At 42.6% G+C, this 18942-nt stretch overlaps 1 protein-coding gene across 29 annotated transcripts in view; it reads left to right on the forward strand.

Annotated features, from left to right (window-relative positions):
- FOXP1 (forkhead box P1) overlaps window positions 1–18942 on the forward strand; it is a 495436-nt gene that overhangs the window by 153660 nt on the left and 322834 nt on the right. For 18 of the 29 annotated variants that reach the window (XM_082698650.1, XM_082698622.1, XM_082698634.1 and 15 more), the window contains exon 3: window positions 18439–18499. The exons of 1 other annotated variant lie outside the window; for it this stretch is intronic. The gene's annotated coding sequence lies outside the window, so the exon portion shown is untranslated. Of the gene's footprint in view, window positions 1–12099; window positions 12449–18438; window positions 18500–18942 lie in introns of those variants that run through there. 10 more of the 29 variants (XM_082698613.1, XM_082698625.1, XM_082698612.1 and 7 more) reach the window with 4 other exon arrangements.

Consider the following 18942-nt stretch of genomic DNA (forward strand, 5'->3'; position numbering starts at 1 on the left):
TGGAGGCCTCAGTGCTGCCTCTGGAGTCTTTGGCCTTATTTGCTGGATGAATGGTGGTGATGTTCCCTGAGGAAGGACAATGCGGGAGAAGTCCTCAGAGGAAAAGAGGGTGCTGAAGAAGTTGGTGGATAATGGAGGAACAGAGTCACGGGGGAGACTCTTTCACATGGGAGGTATGGAGAAGAGGAGAGGGTCCGCCCTGCCGAATGGAGTCAACAGACCAGATCAGAAAAGACTCAACACTGAACGACCCTGGTGACAGGTTTCAGTGCCTCAGTAGGGACAGAGGGAGATGTGGGAGGTGAATAAATGGAGACCAGAAGAGTGGATGGCTCTTTCCAGAAGTTTGTGGAAAGGCAGAGAGAGAAGGGGATGAGGGACTAAGAGAAGAAGTTGCTTGATCTGTTTGATAATGGAGGTTTCAAGGCCTCACTAGAATCTTTGGCTTAAACCTTACTCAGAAATTTTAAATCACACAACTTTAGATAACTCTCTCACTAGTGGTTAGTTAGCAGCAAGTCAGAGGCTTTTTGGAGGTAAGCAGAGCAGGCACGTGGAAGCACAGCATGCTGGATTGTACATGATAGACATCCGTAAGGAGAAGACCCCCCACCCCTCACCCCCACACAAGTAACAAGTTTGTCAAGGGGGTCGGGTGGCTTTGGGTGTTGGGAGTTAGCCCCACACAGCTGGAAAAGCTCAGGGCTCTCGTGGGTAAGAAGCTTGCAGTGATTATTGGGAGTTTATGTGTTGGACAAAGGTTTCCATCGAAAACATGAGGGCAGAACAAGTTGTGGTGCTAATAAAGGGGTCAAACGGTTTTCTAGAAAATTCACTTAATGGCAGTCTCCAGGCCCCCGATCTACCCATAAGAAAAAGAGTCACTTTGAAAGGTTTCTGCCTTTTTTGTGGATACCATGTCATTCTATCCTTTTTATGAATGTCCTCCTCACCCCTAAATTTGTGTGTGCTTTTCTAATGGAACACATCTCTACATTCAGTAACCATGTTAATTTATGGGGGATTTTGGACTTGTAAGGAGTGAAAAATGGGAAGGTAAAACGACTTCTCTTTGTTTTAGTCTAAAGAGGTTTTTACTACTGGGTTCTTGACATCTTCCACCTTAGTTTATCTTTAATTTATCTTTAACTGGAACCATTTTGCCCATTAGCTCTATTCTAATGACCTCTCGAAATGGTCAGATTTACAGGCAACACATGACAGAGAAAATGCAGAAAATCGGCCAGCTTCTCCTGACATTCAGCAGCAGCCTACGTCTAAATAGTGGAAAAGTTTATTTGCTTTTTCTGAGGATGTGCTAAGTGATTTTGCAGTTTGAGTGGTATGGCCTTCCAGCACTTAGGCCTGCATTTATTAAATAAATTTGTTCTCTAACTCATGTGTTAAGTGTGTATTATGAAACCTCAAAGCCAATTTCAGTGATTGCAATGTGCAAATATTTTTTAAATTATGTAATTAAATAGGCCTTGGCCTGCAAGGTCCACCAAAGTAATTTATTAATTGAATAGTCTGATTTAATTGTATGTTATTTTCGTTTATTCAGGGAAGAGCCTGCATCTGTTGCAGAGATAGGAGGAGCCTCCTCTGCTCTTGTCACAGGGTGTGCAGAGGTCTCTCCAAGAAATCTTTAGCACCCAATTAAATATTAACCAAGAAGAAGGGATTTGTTCTTTTTCCCCTCAGAACTCTGTTTTGATGATCTGAGTCTGGTGTTTTAAAGGGAAAAGAAAAAAGAAAAAAAATGTCTTGCTGGGGAGAATTATTTGTAACTTCACTGTGTTTATCACTGTATTATTTAGAACTGAATCACTCTTCTCTCTTTAACTGTGGCATTGCTTGGGGTTACATAAGGTACGGGCATACAGAGAGAAGCCCTGTTAATTCGGTGTTAGCTGCGTCTAGCTATGGCTAAAGCCTTGCCGTATCTGTTTCCTTAAAATGTCATTTTAAAGGTATTGTGGTTTCAGAGCAGCAGCTGTGACTGAAAAGTATGTAAACTAAGCTGTTCTTGCTCATATCATTTTTATATTCTTATGTCAGACCAGAAGGCTGCTTTAAATTTATTTTTCATTGTGTATTAGTTCTAGAGCCTGTTTTTTTTTTTTTTTTTTCTTCCTTGGGAACATATGTTCTTTGGGACGTGTGATACTCATGCGCTGAAGAAAATAACAATGGGGCGGGGAGGAAGGTACCAAAACAGTTTCTTATTTATTGTATTGTATTTGGGAGAGGATGAGTTTAAAAAAAAAAAAAAAATTAACTCTCGCAAAGTAGAATTTTGGGGCCTAGCATCTGTGTTTTAGGAAATGAGAGAATTTAGCCATACTGTACCAAAGTCACGTGAAAGGCAGTAACTTTTAGAAGTCCAAATTGCTTTCCCAAAAGGAAAATATTTTTTGTTGCTATTAAATATAGTTTATATTGCTACCTCAGAACTTTTTTTTTTTTTTTTTCCAGTGGGGCCATTTACTTAAATTCTTAGTTAATATTTCTATATAGAAACGTCTTTGTCTCCGGAGCTCGCCTTTGCAAATTCCCATTTAATATGCGGTTGTGGATAAGTATTTATTCATACCATGTGGTACCCCACACCTGATCAAGTGACTGTATGCGTCATGTCAGCCAGCAAAATGTTTGAGTGACTTGTGAGTAATGGTGGCATGGAAGGTACAGAGGGTTGAAGGAAACAATAATGGGAATTTTTTTTTTCCCTTATGTATTTCAGCATGCATACTGCCTCAGCTCTGCTGTGGAAATTTGGAAGGTTGGATAGAGAAATACTCCTTTTCCTAAAGAGTTGTAAAAGCAGAGTAGAAAGTATGAACTATTAGAAATTTCCATGGTAAATATAATTTGATTACATGTGTTGGTAATTTCCCTCAGAGCTCAGGATTTCATTCGGAGTGTAGTTTCACAGTGATATATTTCTTTCCAGCTTTTGAAAACCAATTTAGCCTTAAGAATTTGCCTTACGATTCTACTGCTTTGCCTCATGACGCCAGGCCCACATCCGGGTGCCCCAAGTGAGGGAAGTCACGTGGTAGGAAAGGTGGGTCTCTCATGGGTCCACTGTTGAGCTTGTCTCGGCCCTTCTGTCTGGTGCTGGACCCCAGGTTGTAGCTTCCTTCAGGTATAGGCTGGCCCTGGGAGTCCTTGCATCTCAGCCTTGGAAGAGGTCTCAGGACATCGGGCACAACGGTTCAAGAAGTCATCAGATGGAGCAGGGGTACTGGTCTTCTGGGAGGGACGGTAAGCCTAGCATTAGAGCAGGGCACTATGGAAGTCTGTCTCTGGAAGATCCTGGGGAGCATTAGTCATGGCCGAGGGCTTGGGGATAAAGGCCGCTTTCTAGCCCGTACACCAGTATTTCAGTATTTTAACTGCTCGTTGAGGCGACCACGGTGTTGGTGTCATGGTTGGTCATTATCCCTGAGTACTGTTCCTCTCTCAGCAAGGAGACTGAGGTCTGGAGACGCAGAGGGACTTTCCAAATTCCTAGTGAGTTGCTAGTAGATCCAGGAGTAGAAGAAACACACTCTCTTGCCTCCTAGTGGCATGTCCTTTCCGTTTCCCTTTGCTCCCTCTTCACTGGGGTGTAGAAATAATCTTTTTTTTTTTTTTCCACTTATTTCAAACCAAAGACGATGAAAATAAATTTCCTCAGGGATAAAACTGAAGAAAAAACAAGATGTTGGAGCCTTGTAGTGAATGACTTCATAGAAGAAAGCTAGCTCATTTGGATTCTAGCTTCAGATTCAGTGGGCTGGCAGCATTTATGGGACATTTGTGACGCCCTCCACCCTCTTCTACGTCTCTTTGGGAGACGGGTCCCAGGACCCTGCTCCGAAATGTCCTTTTGGCCTGATGGGTGTTTCCAGTGACCACATTCTCTGGCTGTTGCTTCTCCATGTTTGTGGGGAGTCGGAGGCTCCCGTCCCTGCTCCTTCTGCACCACCTGTGTGGCCTCAGTCACGCCCTGAGTCTGCTCCCCAGGAGGACGGGGCTTGACTAGACCCCCTCATAGGTAACTTTCCGCTCTGAAATGTGTTGGTTCTTCTCTCTCACCTGAGATTTTTTTCACCCTCAAAACCTTATTCTTGGGGCGCCTGGGTGGCTCAGTGGGTTAAAGCCTCTGCCTTAGGCTCAGGTCATGATCCCAGGATACTGGGATTGAGCCCCACATCTGGCTCTCTGCTCAGCAGGGAGCCTGCTTCCTCCTCTCTCTCTGTCTGGCTTTCTGCCTACTTGTGATCTCTGTCTGTCAAATAAATAAATACAATCTTAAAAAAAAAAAAAAAACCTTATTCTTTCCACCTCAAAGTCTGGGTCACACAGATGGGGTGAGAGAAAATGGATTTTTGGTCACAAAGACATACATATGTCTCACTGAATGTCCGTTTTGAGGTCACCCTCTTTTGTCATTGGTAAAACTTGGCTGAGGAATTTCTGGTAAAATAAATCTACTTCCTATTCTGACTGGATTATGGTTTTCTTTCTTCCACTCTCTCCTCCTCTTCCCCTCGCCCCCACTGCCACTGATAAATTTCCACAGTATGACTGGGTGGTGGTTCTGTGGCCTTTTCCCCACCCCACTGAAGAAGCTCATGAAAGATTGTACGATGTGGAAAGCGTCTTACCGATTAAATAGAAGCCTGGTTCATATAAAGAGACTTGTTTCTATATGGAAAATATGAGCCCCCCCCCTTTTTTTTCACATGGACCAGGTGTGGATTAGTTCACTGAACCTTTCACCCAGCCATATTCCCGCTTGTAATTCTTCTGAGGCATATAGTTCAGCCAAGTCAAAGAAACATGTTATTAAAGGTGAGCTGAAAGGCATTTAAAAAATAAACAAACTGTTTAAGATCCTAAATCAGTAACAGAATCTATATGCACAGACTTGAAAAGTACAAGAAAATGTGTTTCAATACCTTTTGCTTCCCGGCCGGTTTCTTCTCCTGCCTTCTTTGAACGTTCCATACAGCCCCCTCTCAATTTCTTTTTGGTCATTGGTGGGATAAGCAGGTGACTCTGAGCTTAGGTTAGGGCTCTTTCCTACCTAAGAACTGACCCTCTACTGAAGGAGGTGAAAACTCCAGTCTTACCTCTAGGATTCTCCACCCAGCATGGAGGGGAAAAAATCAGTCCTTTGATTTTATTTGAGCACTGTGTTTTTAAGGAGTTTCAAATCCAATACACATTCTCTCCTTTTTTCTACCTTTGAGCGTGGCAGATCACCAGATCGTATTAACAGCTTGTAGAGATGGCAGAAATGAGGCGTAGGAAGTTTGAGATTTACATAAGTTGTATTATCCCTGCCTGTGAAAACAGTGGCTATCCTTTCTGTGGCCCTCACTGTGTGCCAGTCACTTGTGTAAGCACTTTTCCCATTAATACATTTCTTCCTCAAAAGCACATTATGCACTAGGATTAAGCCCGTTTTATGGAGGAGGACACTGAGGGACAGAGAACTTGAGTAACTTGCCTAAGATCACGAGACCGGTAAGCAGCAGAGCTGAGTTCACTCCTGAGAATTGAGCTAGCCAGGTTGGACTAGACTGTGCAGTTGGATATTATATAGTATTTAGTATTAATTGAGGTAACCCAAGGAAGCATTAAGAAATAAAGATATTCATGGTCAGCCTTGCTGCCCTCTCTTCCTCCCCTGACATTTTCCCCTAATTAAAAAAAAAAAAAAAATATTTATTTATTTTTTTCTGTTTCTTTTGGTGGTTTTTTTTTTTTACCTTCTGGCCTGTTCCCAGGGAAGGACTAGGCATCAAGTATCCTCATCCTGTTGTCTCGCTTCTCCCTTGATTATCTTACATTTTCACTGTGATCGTGGAGTTCTGGAACGCCATTCTCCCATTTTTAAAGTAATTCCAGAAAGTAGGGACAAAGGAGGAGAGGGGTTTTTAAGGGTGGGTCTTCCTGGCTCACCCCTTAGGAGTACGCGGCACCTTCCGAGGGGAACTGGAAGCCCCAGTTCTCCGGAGTGGACACAATGCCGCTCTCAGAAACTTAAACACTTGGCTGAAAGGACTCCCCCCCACCACCCCTACCCCTGCTGCTTTACACGACGGAAAAGGGAGGGGGTTCAGGCAAAAGCTTCATCTAGTGCACTTCTGAGTAGCTTTGCTTCATTGAAGACCATATGCTGAGCTTGTCAAAGTCATCTGCCCGTTTCAGCCATTCTTGTTTTAGGAACGTTAACTTGCTGTATTGGGGAAGCAGCATCATATGTGAACAGCCATGCCAGGCTTCTGCCAAACGTCCCTGGTCCTCTGTCAAGTTCTGGGAGGGCATTCAGTGGAACTTTATTGTCCTAAGGATTAAAGCGGCCCCCCCCCCGCCCCCGCCCAGCATCAGCATTATTAACATAGCATCCTCTTGGTACAGAGAAACCCTCCTAGCTAAGGAGCCAGGAGGGCAGGTCCCACCTGGCTCTAAATCACATTGGCGCTTGCCAGTGTGTTTCCATTGGGACCCGGAGAGGTGACGAGGTGTGGAAAAGCCGAGCGATGGGTCGGAGTTGAGTGGAAAAGGGAACTGGGATCTGCCAATGTCAGAGAATTCAGCAAGAGAGGCATGGGAAGGGAAATGGGATGAAAAGGTGCCAGGAAACGTTGCCTCATTCTCTGGCATTTTTCTGGTGGTCAAAAGTTAAGACTCTCCTTTCGAGTCACTTGCAAGCACTGTGGGCTCACAGCTGCCAAGTTGTGTAGTCTACGGCCCAGTAAAGCGGGGACATGGGTATAAGACAGGAGGCTGTTATTTTCAGGGTTCTTGAAGAGGTTCAAGAGGTTCCCCCTCCTCGGATTATGTCAGTGGGTTCATTCTCATGTGTCTTTCTCCATGGGTCAGCCTGCCCACAACGGGGCCCACAATATTTAACTAGGGAGCCACTGCTGTGCGGGGGAGGGGTGGTCCCTTCTGTATATACCCAGGTGTGAGCCGTGGTGCTTAAACAATAGGAATAGAGGAGCTGGAATGAGATCACCATACTGGTTAGTGTCATTCATTCCATATGCATTTATTGACCGCCCCCTGGATGCAGCCACTGTCCAGTACTGACATACAGCGTGCAGGACAGATGAAGTGCTTGCCTTCATGGAGTTTATGTTCTGATAGTTTGCCCGACACTGAAGTGTCCACTGTCAAGATTAACATGACTGGTTTTATCCATTGCCGAAACTTTCCCAGAAAAACCAAACGAAATCTGTTTAGCTGCAGACCGGAGCCGCCAGGAGCCAGATGTGGCCATGGGAAGACTCTCTTTGAGAGCTTGTCATCTGGCTCCAGCTGTGTTAACCTAGGTCTGGTAGACAGCCATGAGCTGCGTCTGCCAACTGGTGGCCAGACCCTAGAGCAGGCTTAAACAATTAGTGGAATCCCTTGCCCGGTGGCTAGATCCGCTGTGTGTGTCCTAAGATTACCACTGCTGTCCAGACCAGGAGCCTCTGTGGTCTGGGGCAGAAACACCCAGAAGGGAATCGAAAATCAGCTCCCTGAGAAACGAGGCTCAGCTTTCTCATCCTGGAGCATGGAGAGGAAGGCAGGGGAGGTACAAACCAACGTCAGCAAGAGAACAGAAATAAACCAGACGTGGCCCCCCACGTGCACGTCTTGATTCCAACCAAGAGTGCTTGCCTGATATGGACCACCTGCCTACAACATGCCCTGCAGAAAAGCCAAGAGTTGGCCCACGAGAACCTCTCTTTCCCAGCTACTACTTTTTGATTGTTGCCCCTTTGTGAGACCCATTTATGATGGCCTATGTTGATTTTCCCCAGAGATTTCCATTAAAAGTCTTAGTTCCCACCTTTGAAAGCAGTGTGCCTTAACTTTTCAAATATCCACCTTCCGAATGAGTACATAAATAAATAAAATGCTTTAGCCTACCTATGTGTAGAGGATTTATCTATCTATAGATAGATAGATAGATATACCAAAGTTTCTGGTTTCATGTACTAGGCAGGCTCTGCTCTTCTTTGGGAAAATAATGGTTTTGGTCATCTGTAGTCCAGCAGACTTCTGACCCCACAATAGTTGCTCAGTTGATGTTTGCAGAATGAGCCAGATGAGGATGATTTTTAGTCAGCATGCTGACTTCCAAGGGTGGTGATAAAAAAATGAGTGAGGTTCTTTCAAATAATAAGGGGAACAACCCACCATTTAGAGCCAAAAGAACAAAAAAGAGTAAAGGTTTACTGGGCATAATTTCAGAATTCATCTTTCAGATATCCTCATCTAGTATCTGATTATAATAGAAAACACAAGAGGGTAGAGATGAAAGCTTGCAAGGGGACTTCTCTTGAGCCTAAGCATATTTTTTTACCTGTGGGGACATCTTCATCATAGTGAGTTTCAACGAAATAGTTGAAGTGGGGGAAAATTTCAAGATGCTAGTTTATGTGTGAAAATCAACTTTTGCGTTCTCAGTGCATTGTGTAAATTTGCCGTGCAGGAGACATAAGTGAAGCCATTTGGTTTTGTGGCATTGGTGTGGGCTGGCTAAGGGGGTGGGGGATAAAGTTGAGGCATTGATATAGTACGAGGAGAGCCAGATGGTTGTATTACACATCTTTTGTGTTCTTGTTTGCTTCTTAAAGCAGTTGCAGAATTTTGCCCTTGGCGATATTTTCTTCGTGCTTGTATGTTCTGCTATGAATTTACTTTTTTGTCAGAGTACTTTGAAAGAAAAGCCTTGCTCTTAAAAAAAATTTTTTTTAACTTACATTCTAGACTTGTGAAGTCAACAGTGTGCTCATAAAAATATTTTTTAAATGATAAGTGTGTTAGTAAACAGTGGGAGGAGCAGCTTTTCTTTTTCTCTATAGCACGCTGATTTCAAATGACATGTTGATTCAGAGAAAGATTTTTGCAGAATTATAAATGTGGAATTAACGATGAATGGGCGGATGGAGACAAAACAGATATGCCGTTTCTTCAGTAGTGATGAGTCTTACCTGATTAGAAATTTTAACTTTTTCTATTACTTTTATAGCAGCTTCTCGGGTTGTGGTTTACCTGCTGTGTCTTTCCAGCCAGACTGACTTTAAGTGAAGTGAGAATGCTTTGGGATAAGTCCGCGGCTTTAGCCTGGGTGTTTGGGTGGCATTTAGTACAACTGTTCATCATACCACCGTTGAAATGTGTATTTATTTCCTACTAAAAGCAAATTACATTTTGCGATCACTGATGGCAAGGGATAGTTAAGATGTTCTAACTGCCTGTAAGCGATGATACTTTATCACTAATGCTTTTTTTAAGAAGGAATTTTTTTACAATTTTATTTATTTTTTTGACACACACACATATATATATATAGAGAGAGAGAGAGAGAGCGCACAAGCAGGCAGAATGGCAGGCAGAAGCAGGCTCCCCACTGAACAGGGCTCAATCCCAGGACCTTGGGTTCATGACCTCAGCCAAAGGCAGACGCTCAACCGACTGAGCCACCCGGGCGCCCCGTCACTGAATGCTTTTAATAAGGAGTTGCTTTGGAGCCGCCCACCCCGTTGTGATAGAATGGTTCAGAATAATTTAATGCCCTTTTCGCAGTCCCGGTTTATTATCTCTTTTTTCTTCGCTCGAATGAGAGAAGAGCACAAGCACAAGCTCCTTGGGTGCCGGTTTATTCTCTGTTGTGCACAGATTTCCAGTTTTAGTTGGAACCTGCAGCCCCTGATGAGAAAACAGGAAACTCACAGTCCTAACCTTATTGAAATCTCTGCCCGCTTTAGTCACAAGTCTGAAGCAACTCCTCCCAATAATGAGGCCATTGTACGCATCATATCTGATCAGTTCCTGAAATGTTTTAGTAAGTCTATCTTACAACATTATAAGAAGATAATCAGCAGCCTTAGAAGGTCCCCATCTGGACTGTAGAGTTCTTTTACTGAAAGATGTTTTGCCTTTTTGAGATAGCTCTCGCGTTTCATCATCTGTTCCGCTGAGATGAAGTGCATATGAAAAGTCAGTGACTCTGAATCCATCTGTTGTTATTATTTTCCACTGATAATTGGCTTGAACAATGAAATGTCTGTGTCTGCAGCCTTTGAAACTGTACACCCTGTTTATTTTCTGGAGGTCTCGCTGCAACTCCCCCCGCCTCCATTTTCGCCTCCTTCCTTCTCTCTCAAGCTTTACAGCCAGGGGCGCTTGTGTGAGGATGACATCTTTGACTCTGTGCATCAGTATGTGTCACTCAGCATCTAAAGCTTGCATACGGATCTTTGTCACAATCCCCGTTTCTGTGCCGTTCGCGCCAGGATCCAGCCTTCTTGCCACAAGAGGCTTAGCTGGGCCACAATGCATGCATCCCTTACCTGGCTCGTCGTCTTATTTCACTTTCCTCATTAAAATATTAATTTCGAGTACAGTATCTAATACCTATGGAATTAGATACTACCTCTAATTGTATAATATATTCAGTTGCATCCAGGTTTGCACGATAGAGAGCATTAATATTGGATTCCACTAACAGCACTTCCATTAGCTTGCTCAACCAGTATGAGATATAGATGAGCTAGGAAGCATAACTACCCGCCAGAACTGCCAAAACAGTCATTAGAAGCTCCATGGGGATGGACAAAGGCTTTTTCATAGTGATATACTGATTAAATTTTGTTCTATGGTTTATTTGCATCAAGGTTAGGTCACTATCGTCTGTGGAAGGAGGTTATGTAACACCTTATTTGGAAGGTCATTTCAAGACAAAATAGTGAACAGAAGAGGCATCTTTAGTTTCTTTGGGAACCCCTCTTAGGGAGATCCTGTGTTTTTCTTCTGGGGGGTGGGGGTGCAAAAGTTTAAAAAATTTTTAATATTTTTTCCAAGTTATGTCATAATATATGTTTGAGATGGGCTTCCTCTGCTTGTTAATAATTAAAAAAAAAACTTTTCAATAATATTCATTTGCTTTTGCAGTAGAATGATATAGCCCGAGAGCAGTGTTGTGTTAATAAAATAGAACTTGGTTTTGAAATAGAAAGCTGCCTTATTTCCCTTGGCTAGCCTAATTGCAGTACATTCTCTGAGGCTGGGAAGGATCTGTGACCTACCCCTTTTGGTCCAAGTAATAACGTAGACACGTCCCATAGCATAGCCGTGCTGGATTTGCCCCCATAGTACTCGGTGGCATTAGAAGGAAGTAGGGGAACATAATCTTACTTATGTTTCAATCGAAATCATTTAATACTGCAAAAGTTATTAAAAAATAATTAAGTTACTAAGACCAACATGTAGCTGGAACATAGAGTAGGAGGGTAGAGGTGAGTGTGTTGACTCCCTAGGCTGAGAGGAAAGGCAGTAGTGAATTCCTGGGGCCTGTGTGTTTTTCCTTTTGCTTAAATTCCTTGGCTCTAAGGACAAATTATGTTGAGGTATGGCATATTCTCTGCCGAAATGGAGAAAATTGTTGACTGTAATTATGTTATTTAATTGAAATTATAAGTGGTTGAGGCCACTCAGTTAAAAGCATCCTTTCTAATATATGGGTAATGTTTTTAAATGAGTGGGCAAGGATTGATGATATTTGAAAGGCAGGCATTTGGGATGTATTTTTGGAAGACTCAAATTATGTTCCTTAAATCATTAGTGAACTAAAGAGTGCAAAGTGGCATGGGGTTTTTTGTTTGTTTACCTCCTTTAATTAAATACGGGTCGGTGTTACATGCGTGCCTGTGTGTACCTGTGTATATGCACGCACATGGGTATGTATGGGTGTGTGTATATTTTATATGTGTCAATTTTTGTACATAACATAGACCCTTCACAGGTATGGGTCCCAAGGAACGATTTATAGCGTGGCAAAGCACAAAAAACAAAAGGTGTATTGTGGCTGAAAAATGTGATTGTTGACAACTCTCATTGAATTTTAAGATTTAAATGCAAGCTAAGGTAAATCTCCAGTGATGGGTCTTATGCCAACTTCTTTTCGGAGTAGCTAGAGATAAAACAATGGCACTATATTCGCTCCCCCATTATCCCCCCCCCCCACTCCAGGAGTGAGTTCTTAATTACTAATGAATGCAATTCATTTTAATTGTTATTATAGCAACATAGCATTTAACTGTCTCCTGTTTAGTGCTTGTGCCCTGCAACCGGCAGGGTCTCCTGTCAGGGAGAGGACAGGTAGAAGGCACAGCAGGCGTCTGATTGAGCGAGTTATTCATTTGCTGAGTGTTTGTGTTTATGCAAAGGGGCCTCTTCCTGCATATTTAATCTAGAGTAAGGCAGTGGCTTTTGTTGTGTTTAGCCCACATACCTTCAGTCCTTCCTCACACTGCCGTCAGCCTGGGAGCCCTGCGAGCCCGCAGGCTTCCAAGCCCCTGTAGTTTCTCCCTTACAAACTCTCAACTTTCTTCCGTTGTGTGAAAATTGCCTCTCCGGCCCCAAAGCTTTCCTTCCTCACCATGAGCCGGTAAGTGTGTGCGAAGCCAAGGCTGATACTTTGTTTCATTTTACAAATGTTGAGAGGCTACTTTCCTGCTCTTCTGGGCGCCTCCCGCCAGCCACAGCGACCTGGGTCCTGGTTCCTGGGCCGTTGTCAGTTGCTGGCTGCCTTGAAATAGACGAGTACAGGTGCCTCTTAGGAACCGGGGCTGAATTTTTGGACTGGCAGAGAGAGAGCCTCTTGGAACCGGGGCGGGGAGTGGGGGTGTGGGTTGTGGGGGGAGAAGGAGAGAGAGAGAGAGAGGAACAGCTTTATTATTCTTTGTCCTAACAAATCCTGTTTTGTAACTATCCTGGAGATAATGCTGCCATTGTTTGCTAAAAGCCTTCAAACAGTGTGTAAGACCGAACTGTAAGAAAGCGGTGAAACTCTGCTGCGGTATTGTCTATACCAGGGCCAGGGTCCTCCTCGAAGGTCTGTGCCGGAATAGGAAGGGTTTTCTTTAGTGGAAATCGAATCGTCTCTTCATTGATATTAATAGCACACTAGAGAGGTTGGCCATGATGCTGAGAGAGGCGGTCGGGAGGGAAGGAAATCTGATCTTGCTGGTGGTGGGGTGGGGGGGGGGGTGACAGCCTCTTGGCCCCATGGTGGAGGAGACATCCATCCAGGCTCAGCCTGCATAATGGCATCCTGGCTTAACTGTTTGCTCTAGGAATTTTAATCTTGAGCTGTTTGTTTTACTATCTGGGGTCTTGCTATTTTTTGTTCCCGTACTGTCTTTAGAAAGCACCATATTCAGGGTCTAATCCAGTCTTTTTAAAAAGTGGATTAAAAAAAAAAAACTCCGAGAAATTGATGTACTGTGCACTTATATCATTCTGGGCTATGATGGTAGAATTCGGCTTTCTTTTACAGTATTAGAATTTCAAAAATGAATTGCCACAGCAAAGAAGGGACGAGCCACCCAAGGAAGATATGTCCTATGTAAAGATATTTCAGGCACTAGGAATTGTGTCCAGGGTCTAAAAGAAGGAGTTTGCATTACCAGTTAACTATTGCCTCTGCTTGAGTAACTCTTTTCAACAGAAGAGTGTGCTGTTCCCCCGCAGGTTGGAAACTGTGAGAATTTAAATAAAATTTCATCAACCTTATTAAAATATGTAGGGAGTTGGGTCTTCTTGGGTACAAATCAGTCTAGAGACTTAGAAGCATTTATTAACAGTGAGGCTGCTGTAGGTTTTTAATAATAAAATTACAAATACCTTATCTAATTGTAAGTGTATGACTTTTATACTCGGTTTTTAAGGGGAAAAATACTTTTTTTTATGAGTAAAAGTAACTCCGTCAGAGCACCTTCTGTGATTAGCGCTATTGTATTCTTAAATTTTGATTGATAGAGATAATAGTTTTCACTTAAAAATACAGACAGGTACTTTAACTTTCCATGACAATAGCTATTTGCATTTCTTTTATCTTTTTGTTTAACATTTGTGGGGGTTGGGATGGATTTGATTATTAACTCTTATTGCACACTAAAGGTAAATCTAAAACAAAGGCTTTGTTAGAGCTTCAAAGAGAAAACAGCAAATATTGTTTTTAGGTTTCAACATTTAAAGGCTGTTAAAGGATACCTATAAAATATTTTCACATGACCATGACCAGGGTTTTACTTTTCTGTAAGGTAAGCGAGAGGAGTTTATCCAGAGGAGATGGACCAGTGTGGTACTGCTATAGTTGGGGGCAGGAGTGGGGGCTGCCGGCCTGCAGCAGTCACCCCCTCCCTGGGGCATGCCTCGCCTCGCCTCAGGTTGTCCGTGCCCCTTGGTTTATCTTCTAGTATTTTCAGTTTTTCTTAGGAGAATGGACCCCAAGGTTTGGTGCCACGGTTTGGTGAGAGTCCCAGAGGGTGAGGAGAAAGGAAGCAAAATGTGCCCCGCAGCCACAGGAGGGGACTTTTGGGGACGGTGGGTTCATTTGGTAGACAGAAGTAACAGCAATGTAGTGACTGTGAACCAGCGAGCCTGGCTGGTGTCCCAAAGGCCTGAACCGTACAGCTGGGCCTTTTCCTTCCCATGGCCCTTCCTTCTTTTCCTCTTTCTCCTCTTTTGCGCTCCCAGGTTTTTTTTTCCCCCTCTTATTTCTTTTTCTCTCTTCCTTCCTGCCCTCTTTGCTTTTTCTTTCTGTAAGCCTGACTCAATATTGAAGTTATTAGAGCAGAGAAAAAACCCTCTGCGGTTGATTTCTGAGTGGATTTTCTTGTCTCGAGTGCAGAAAACGAAGTGACCCTTGTACTATCATTTTTCAGCTAGGCAAATTTGTGTTGATATGCTCCTGTTTTCCTAAGAAATCTTTGAAAAACAAGACACGAAAATCCACATGAGTTAGGAGTCTCTAGTTAAAGAGACAGGCGTCTCTTGGAATTTGGCCCATTTAGACCTTTGATTTTCTTAGATGAAGTACGTGTCCTTTGATTGGAGTATTTGGGGTATGAGAAGCTTGAGCTATGTTCCTGGGCTTTCAGAGAAGGTCTTCTCTAACCAGATACAAATTACTAAATCACCACCTTCCTCGTGGGCCTGGAGCTGGCTGTGACATCCTTGCATCGCTGGGGACACTGGTGCCCAGTATCTTCTCAGGCCTCATTTAGTGGACTGAAGGTTAAGATGAAAAACATGGTGGTTTTTCCCCGTCCCTTTTGTATGATCACGCAAAATGAAACTTAATGCAGAAATCCTGATGCACGTCGTTTCCTTCAGCTGCCATGGAAGAAAGGGGGGACAACCTCTTAGTGGGAAAAGTCGAGTGTATATTGTTCATTTTCAGTCTTGTGAAGTGAAGTCCAGCCTCCGTGTTTACCTGCAGGTTGGCTCCACGCCAGCTGGCATTTATGTATTCTTTATTGCATTGATGAGATTGGGGGGCAAAATACACCCTATGAAGTGTGACTTTGAAGCACTGTTTAACTTAAGAGGTCCGCAGACAGTGGGGAGTTCTTAAGGGGTGGCACGTGGGAAGGGGTAGAGGAAGAGGACAGTACTGTGAGCTTTCTAATGAATGGGTTGCTGCTGAAGGTTGGTGTCTTGCTCAAGGTCTTTATGGTCAACGCGTAGATTCCGGTGGACAGCACTCTTGCAGACAATGGTGAGGCGGCCACACCAGGAACAGTTCCAGTGTTCCCGGGATCCTAACTGTACAGAGAATGACACAAAGGAGAATAAGTCATTTTTATTTACCATATTCCTGGCTCACTTTTAAAACCTAAAACCAATGGGAAACTTCAGAAAGATAGAAAAAGACAATGCACTTCAGATGGTAACAGCATTTTAAAAGAAGATGCGTGGGCTGGAGGGGAATATTTTTTTTTTATATTAAAAAGCTTTACATAACCATTTAATTTTAGTTTTGATGCTGTGGGGTGAGTAAGCATTCAGGTAACTAGTTGATAATATTTGATAAGTAAAAGTGATTGTTTTTAAAAAAAACTGCAAACCACTCTGGAAACGGAAGTTTTACATTTTGGAAAAAAAATGAAATGCAGGTTGTTCTGCTAGTTGTTGATTTCTGATTCTTCCAGGCTCGTCATGATGCAGACTCAGGCCCCAGTACTACTCCCTAATTTTCTTGTCTGTTATATTGACACATTTCATTTAATTTAGCATGATGGCAAACAGCTGTTGAACTATTAATCTTTTCTCTGCAAAGCTAGAAAAATATCTTTTAGATTACTTGGCTAATGTATACTAAAAACTAAAATCAACAGAAATAAATTAATGACTGGTCAAATGTGCATATGCATTAAAATTTATGGAACTTTCACAATAGAGGAAAACATGATTTGTATCCCACTGCCAGTTTTCTCTCTTTCTTTCTTTCTTTTTGTATAAGTAAAAATTAACTGTAGCTGATTTTGTATTGCTTGAGTAATTATAAGTTGGAGGGTCAGTTGTATAATTTAGTTTCCCTAGGGGAAAATTATACTTGTAAAATCTGTGAGGGTAAATCAGCATATATTTTTGTTCTGTTCATTTACACACTGTACTGTGTAGACAGGTGTGGAGAGAAATAGGCCCTGCTCTTCCCTGAAATCCTTCTACAGGTTTGAATCCAGGGCTCAAGATAACTTGATTCAAAGTACGCATTTTCAGCAGGATTTTCTTTTAAATGAAATTTTAATAAAGTCCAGTTGTTTTGCCAGGCCTATATGATAACAATCTCATCTGCACTGCAAAGTCTAATACTGCCAAACATGCAAAAATAAATGTAACTCAATGGATGAACACGAACATTAGTTTAGAGCATGCCCATTGGAGGGTATGTCAAGTAAAAAGGAGGTACAATGGCCATTCTTGCCTTGAATTCAGTAAGATCTGCCAGAGTTCACTTCCTTTCCATTTAAGATTGTACGCATGGTAAGATGGAGATTTCTCGTGTCGGAGATTATCGCTGTGCCTTGTATCTAACGAGCTCCTCTTACTTGGGAGGAGTGGGGCTGCTTTGCAGATCTCCCCCATTACCCTGAGGACCCCAACATCATTGCTCGCTGTTTTCTTAGCACCATTTGTCCTGTGACAGAGTTCTCACCAGTGGAGAAACCAATCCTGGGGACACACATCAGCAGTGTGTCTCAAAATTTTCATTTTCAATTTGAATTGTTTTGTGTAAAAACAAAAAGGTTTGGGGCAGGTTGCAAAATAGTAATTTTAAGTCCCAGGGCTAGGGTTTTCCCCCACCCAAATGGTGAACATTTATGGTGAAAACCTCCAATTTCCTCTTACAGTAAACATGAAAATTATGATTTCACTCAGAGCCTGCATTTTTTTTTTTCCAATCTTTATGGCAAGAATCTGCATATACTTGCTTGTGGAAATGTCATAAATTGGCCTCAGATCAATTCCTCAAAGATAGTACTCACCAAAGTGCCACTTTCAGATTTTAGCCCTTGTGAAATAAGATTTAACTCTTCTCAATAATGTTTGCCTTTCCACATTCAGGGCTGACAGCAGAGGGATAAGCAGGGATATATTCTGTATAAAATTAAAACCACTTCATTACATATTGTTCTGAAGAGTGAGCAAAAGGATATTAACATTTTAGTAAAATGATGATACGATCTTAGCATCTTGCAAAAAAAATGACATGAGCATTTGGTCAGCTGATGTGGAGTGAGTCCTGTACCCTGTCGGTATCTTGCTCTAAATTAATAAACAAATGTTTTTCTTTTCACTTGTGCCATATGTTGATCCCAGTTACATGGGCAGAAAGAGGCAGCTTGTAATGTTTCTTAGAGGATTACACACTGTTTTGCATAAGAGAGTATGCAGATGCAGGAGTAGATGTGGGATAAAACATGTTCCAGGCTTTCTTTGTGTTTTAGGGAGCTCGGTTTCAATTGTTTATTTCATCTGACACAAACCATTTTTATTTAACTTGGTAGATCTGGTAGATAAATGCTAAGTGGAAAACACAGTGTGAACAGCTTTCACCAACTGATTAACCCCCCAGCCCTCCCCAAACTTGAAGATTCTGGTGCTCCTGTTCATTTTGAAAGGTTCCAGGGTAGCATAAGCATCTCGTCTGTAAGAACTCACTCTCCTCTTGGGGGTGGGGGTGGGGGGAGTCAAGCCCGTGCGTTAATGAAATCAGAGATGTTGTGGATGTTAACCAAATAGACACGTTCAAGGAGCAGACTGGTTTCCAAAAACAAAGGCCTATGAGTCACGTATTATTGCACCAGAAAATAAATTGATCGATGACAAGATGAGAAAAAGTTCACTTGCAAAATTCGAAATGTTTCACCTTGACTTTCTCCACCCACGTTGTTTTTGTTGTCTTGAGGCGCTCACAGGCCTGTGCTCCAGATCACTGGTCTTGGGACTTGTTTTTATTAACTCTGAAAAGTCATTTGCCATGCAACGTAACCAAGTCCTTCTGTTGCCCTTGCATCTGTCCCAGGCAAATAGGTGGTTGATGCTGTCTCTTGACATTCAGATTGTGACGTTCTCTTTTGTTTTCAGGGTAAGAAGTGACCTTTTGAGGTGACTATACCTGAAGATTGCTTTCCAGAAGCCAAAAAAGGTAAATGCAATACGATTAGTGGGATTATATCTTGGCCCATATCTCCCTCCTTCTAGATATATCTCAATTCAACTCTTCTCCGATCTCTGTAGCTGCCAAAAATACGTATGCATTTGTGCATAAGTCCTCATGCTGTAGCATCTTTGGGGGAGATCTTTCAAGAAAAGACTGTCCTTAAGAAATGGTCCACAGAGGGACCCTCCCCCCCCCCAAATGGTTTCAAATTTTCTCCTCTTTGTTGAAGCTGAACTTTTATTTATTTGTTTATTTATTTATTTTTGGGTGGTGGACTGGGTGGGCTTAAAGTTAGAAAGGAATATGCACATCACAAAAGCAGTGATTCATAAAAGTGAACTTGCTGCGAACACGTAGCGCCTGTGGAGTAGCGCCAAGTAGCGCCTGTCGGTGTTTTGTGCCGAAGTGGTGTCATACCATTGATGTTC

This window comes from Mustela nivalis (genome assembly GCF_964662115.1).
Source record: "Mustela nivalis genome assembly, chromosome: 1".
Lineage (NCBI taxonomy): Eukaryota > Metazoa > Chordata > Mammalia > Carnivora > Mustelidae > Mustela > Mustela nivalis.